Source organism: Ipomoea triloba, chromosome 14 (assembly GCF_003576645.1).
Source record: "Ipomoea triloba cultivar NCNSP0323 chromosome 14, ASM357664v1".
Lineage (NCBI taxonomy): Eukaryota > Viridiplantae > Streptophyta > Magnoliopsida > Solanales > Convolvulaceae > Ipomoea > Ipomoea triloba.
Window position 1 is genome coordinate 19,071,430 of NC_044929.1, and position 6,729 is coordinate 19,078,158.

Consider the following 6,729-nt stretch of genomic DNA (forward strand, 5'->3'; position numbering starts at 1 on the left):
CGAGCTTTTCATTATCATTAGCATAAATCGTTTAGTTTGATTTCGGCAAGTGTTGATCTTATCCTGGGCGAGCAAAAAAGAATGATAACGAAGACCCAGATCTTTGATGAAGCTTTAAGCTCCTTGAAGGAACATAGCTTCCTAGTTATGAAACAGTCTGCGATTCAAGTTTTCTATAGCATAGTTAGAAAAGTTGTTTCTATGTCTGACTGTAAGGAATGGTTTACCATTTCATTGATCGTTGATGTATACGTTTTATGTTATGAATTAATGGAATAGCTACGTTTACCTTCAAAAAAAAAATTTAAGTCCTACGATCGATGAAAATTCATAGTTTTTCCTTAAAACAGTAGCGATTGTTATTTTGCTACCAAAATTGGTATTTGCTCTAATTTTTTTTAATATTAATAATGAGATGTGTAATTTATAATGTGTTTTCTATTTGAATTATTTTATCAAATTAATTATATTTCCTATTTTGTTATTAATATTTTTATAAAGTTTTGGTTAGAGCTGTCGAAACGGGTCGGCGGGGCGGGGCTCGTCAAAGCCCGCTAAAGCCCGCCAAAATACGGGTCTATGGTAGGTTGGCCTGCCCCGCCCCGCCCTAAGCTTGCGCGCCTTGGCGGGGGTCCGCCAAATTTTAAAAATTTTAAATTTAAATAAAAATTAATATAAAAAATGTAGTAAGTGTATATTAAAATAATTTGAATAGTTTAAACATATATTAATGCATTTGTAATTTTTTTAAACACAATAATAACTAATAAATAATCAGATATATAATGTATTAATCCATAAGTCAATAACAAATCATTTATACAATATATAAATTTTTTTGAACGTGATTTTATATATATATATATATATATATATATATATATATATATATACACTAATGTTTGTAATATAATCAAGTTGACAATACATATTTAATGTTATAAATTTATTATTGTAGCATTTGTCTATTTAAAATTTTTTTATTATGCATTTGGCGGGCCCCGCCGGCCCGCCAAGCTCGCCCCGTCAAGCCGGTGCGAGCGGGCTAAAAAGCCTGTCAAAATACGGGTCCAAAATATCAAAGTCTGCCCACCTTTTCGCATGGCGGGGCAGGCTTACCAGTCGGGCTAAACCCGTTTTGACAGCTCTAATTTTGGTGTGTTTTATTTTGGCTTATATGGTATTGTGGCCTAGGGGTGCTGTTGGAATCTCCCACTTGTTCTTTGCTTACGATAGCTTACTATTCTTTAAAGTTAGGATCGCAGAAACGGAAGTTGTTAAAGATTGCTTGATTTCGTAAGAGCGTATGTCTAGCCAGTCGATCAACTTTGCGAAGTCGTGCATTTTGTTTAGTAGGAACATGGGAGGAGCTCAGAAAAATGTTGTTGCGTCTGTTTTCAATGTTAGCCATGCTGAGAATATTGGTAAATACCTTGGTCTGCTGATGGGTATTGGTCGGAATAAGAGGGGAGTGTTCTCCTTAGATCAGATCGACTTAGAAAATGAAAAGATTTGTCCAAGTTATACCCTTCGTCACTACTTTGTGGAAAATCGTTAGGTATGAATATGTTAGATACTTGTGACTTGATTGGTAAAATAGTAGTTCTCCCCCCAAAAACATGTTTTTTTTTTTACCAAACACACAAAGAAAATCTTTTCTTGCGAAGGAACAAGATATTGAGAAATTGCCATATAGAAAATATGAATTATTATTACGAGCCATTTCCACAGAGAAAGGAATATTTTGGTACAATAGAAGCAAAAGTGATGCGAATTATACAAGAATTGAAGTTGATTTGCTTTATAAAAAGAGGATATCAATGAACTTCTGTGAAATGGTTTCCCGGGATTCAACCAATTGTCTTGATGGTAGAATATCATTGAGAAATAGGAAAACAAAGCTTAATCATCGACTGGGTGGTTGGAATAAGAAGATCCTTTCTAGAGCAGGGACACGGAGGTTTTGTTAAAGAGTATTGCTCAAGCAATTCCAACATATACGATGAGTATATACTACCTTCCGGTTACATTCTGTGAGCGTCTGGAGCGAACAATGAATAAGTTCTAGTGGACTTCTGGTGGTAGGTGGGGTGGTGGCATAAGGTGGATGTCTTGGGGCAGGTTGTGTATACCAAAGGTGAAGGGTGGTTTAGGTTTCAAGAATCTAATGTGTGACTCTGTGAGTGCGTTTATGTTTCCCCTCTGTGGACTGATTATTTGAATTGTCCCCTTCCTCATGTTGACGAAGATTTTGAATATTGGCTTTCAAATTTGTTAGTCAAATGTGTGAGTGCGTTTATGTTTCTACCAACCGTTGAACGGAAAATAACAAAATATAATGTGTGTTTCTGACCAACGCGCATAGTTGGATGGAATTTTTCACGTTTTAAAAATGGTGGGTTGCTCTCCGCAATTTACGCCCATTTTTTGTTTGTTAGACGCTATTTTCGACCAAAAATCGTAGTTGAGGTTTTTCTAAACCTTCTTTTTGGTCGGCATGTTGGACGAAAACCTCGTTTCCGACCAATATATCGCGTTTGAATAGAAAACATGGCTAGTAGTGTTTATACAAATTTTAAATTAAGACAAAATAGCTTAATTGGCATGTAATGTGGTTATTATTTCAACTAGTATTTTCGCCCGTGCGTTGCACGGAATGGATTTGTTATAATATTTAAAGAATATTTGGATCAATATACAATTATATATATTATAACATCGAATATTATATAGCCCAATTGATGAAATTGATTGGATCGATTATGTTTTATGATGTTTTCCTTTGAATTAGAACAAATAATTGTCCAATTACCCAGGCGTGGATAAATTTTTTTTATTATATATTGAGATAATAAAAATAAAGATGAGATTATAAAAAATTCTAATATTGAACGTGTACATTTATTTGATTATAAGATTAGTACAAAAATATTACTCAATTAATTGAATAATATATGACTTGTTTGTCTAAAATTATCTTAAAAAGATCTATAAGTAATATGACTTATATAATTATATTATTACTAAAATAAATATGAGAAAATGAGAAATAAATTAATTGTAATTATTATAAAAATAAATTCAACGACCAATGCTTAACTTAATTATCATAATAATTATTAGGCAATTATTATTAGTCAATTACACTAATATATGTGTAATTATACTTTTATACTTTAAGTATATTCATTTTCCCCATATTGCATTTAGTTTTATCTTCCTCCTCCATATTTGAATGAATTAATTTTGATTATTGTAAAAATCTAGCAACCCATGTTCAATTAATTTTTTTAAAGTTTAAATAAGTTAGAGTTTTCAAAAGGAAAGTATAATTAATTATTAAAGTTTTTAAATAATTTTCAGTCAATTAGTAATATCCTTTTCTTTTCCCGATAAATGATTTTACTTTTATTAATAGTGTTGATACGTGAGTATACATATTATCAATTTATAGATATTAGTTAATTTCTATTTTACATTTTCTTAACAAATAAGCTTTCTTAATTATTTGACCAATAAAATATTTCATTAATAGACTACAAAAGTTTAGGCGGGGAATGAAATAGGAGGATTTTACTTTTATATATAGTATAGAATATAGATTACGATCTTTTTATATTTTAAATCAATTAGTAATATCATTTTTCTCGGAATAATGGTCAAATAAACCACTGAACTACACACAAAACTTCAATTAGGCCATCGAACTCAAAAAGAATGCAATTGGATTCCTGAACTATATAAACTCATGCAATTAAGTACAAATTGACATGTTTTCAAAAAAAAAAAGTCCAAATTGACCTGTTTACCTACAATTGTGATGACAGGGTGGTTACTAATTTTAAAATAAACTTTTTAAATAATTTTAATTAAAATAATTAAATAATAATAATAATAATAAAATTTAAAAAAACAGACGTTTCCGGCAGTTCTTCTGTTTTTTTTTTAAAATTATTAGTGCCGATTGTTATGTGTAAATTAATATTAGGCAACCTTATCTAGGAAAAATGAAAAGAATTACGTAGTAATATTTACCTAATTTTCGTTCCATTTTTAATTGATGATGTAGAATATTATTATTGAAATATTTCCGTTTCATTTTTAATTTCTGTTCCTTTTTAATTTATCTTTAATATTGTTTATAATATGCCTTTATTATTTATGATGTAGAATGTTTTCCTTTTTTAATTAAATTGCAATGATATGACCATTTCCTTTTTCATTTTAGTTAATTATGGATATTTTTTTTATTTACAGTCAATTATTAATATTCATTTCCTTTTATATATTCAATCAATTAGTAACATCAGATTCATTTTTAGTCTATTTTTTTTTTCATTTTCAGTTAATTAGTCAATTAGAATAATAGATCCACTGGTATTTTTATTCAAAAGTAATCAAATGAAATGTACGGGTAATTGACATTATCTGAAGTAAAAATATATAAAATTATCGTCAGAATGAAATCTCTATGTTTAATGACCATAATAAATTTTGATGTTAAATATAGTTGGTAATTACCACGGGTTATTTAGATGGTAAATAGTATATGGTAATTACCTATATAGATTAGCATATTAAACGGATTAACATATGGAACAATGTTATAAAAAATGAAGGAAGCCTTTTAGATAAAATATATTAGGAATAATATCAATTAAATAAAATATCATAGGAATTTCTCAATTCTATATTTATAATTACCTTTATAAACAGATTTAATAGGAAAATTTAGTTACAAACTTATATTTAGAGTTATGGATTATTATTATTAATATTAGGAAAATTATATTAAGAATTTTAGATTATTATTACTACGGAGTATTATATTATTATTATTATTATTATTATTATTATTATATTAACATAATAGATNTATAATTATATTATTACTAAAATAAATATGAGAAAATGAGAAATAAATTAATTGTAATTATTATAAAAATAAATTCAACGACCAATGCTTAACTTAATTATCATAATAATTATTAGGCAATTATTATTAGTCAATTACACTAATATATGTGTAATTATACTTTTATACTTTAAGTATATTCATTTTCCCCATATTGCATTTAGTTTTATCTTCCTCCTCCATATTTGAATGAATTAATTTTGATTATTGTAAAAATCTAGCAACCCATGTTCAATTAATTTTTTTAAAGTTTAAATAAGTTAGAGTTTTCAAAAGGAAAGTATAATTAATTATTAAAGTTTTTAAATAATTTTCAGTCAATTAGTAATATCCTTTTCTTTTCCCGATAAATGATTTTACTTTTATTAATAGTGTTGATACGTGAGTATACATATTATCAATTTATAGATATTAGTTAATTTCTATTTTACATTTTCTTAACAAATAAGCTTTCTTAATTATTTGACCAATAAAATATTTCATTAATAGACTACAAAAGTTTAGGCGGGGAATGAAATAGGAGGATTTTACTTTTATATATAGTATAGAATATAGATTACGATCTTTTTATATTTTAAATCAATTAGTAATATCATTTTTCTCGGAATAATGGTCAAATAAACCACTGAACTACACACAAAACTTCAATTAGGCCATCGAACTCAAAAAGAATGCAATTGGATTCCTGAACTATATAAACTCATGCAATTAAGTACAAATTGACATGTTTTCAAAAAAAAAAAGTCCAAATTGACCTGTTTACCTACAATTGTGATGACAGGGTGGTTACTAATTTTAAAATAAACTTTTTAAATAATTTTAATTAAAATAATTAAATAATAATAATAATAATAAAATTTAAAAAAACAGACGTTTCCGGCAGTTCTTCTGTTTTTTTTTTAAAATTATTAGTGCCGATTGTTATGTGTAAATTAATATTAGGCAACCTTATCTAGGAAAAATGAAAAGAATTACGTAGTAATATTTACCTAATTTTCGTTCCATTTTTAATTGATGATGTAGAATATTATTATTGAAATATTTCCGTTTCATTTTTAATTTCTGTTCCTTTTTAATTTATCTTTAATATTGTTTATAATATGCCTTTATTATTTATGATGTAGAATGTTTTCCTTTTTTAATTAAATTGCAATGATATGACCATTTCCTTTTTCATTTTAGTTAATTATGGATATTTTTTTTATTTACAGTCAATTATTAATATTCATTTCCTTTTATATATTCAATCAATTAGTAACATCAGATTCATTTTTAGTCTATTTTTTTTTTCATTTTCAGTTAATTAGTCAATTAGAATAATAGATCCACTGGTATTTTTATTCAAAAGTAATCAAATGAAATGTACGGGTAATTGACATTATCTGAAGTAAAAATATATAAAATTATCGTCAGAATGAAATCTCTATGTTTAATGACCATAATAAATTTTGATGTTAAATATAGTTGGTAATTACCACGGGTTATTTAGATGGTAAATAGTATATGGTAATTACCTATATAGATTAGCATATTAAACGGATTAACATATGGAACAATGTTATAAAAAATGAAGGAAGCCTTTTAGATAAAATATATTAGGAATAATATCAATTAAATAAAATATCATAGGAATTTCTCAATTCTATATTTATAATTACCTTTATAAACAGATTTAATAGGAAAATTTAGTTACAAACTTATATTTAGAGTTATGGATTATTATTATTAATATTAGGAAAATTATATTAAGAATTTTAGATTATTATTACTACGGAGTATTATATTATTATTATTATTATTATTATTATTATTAT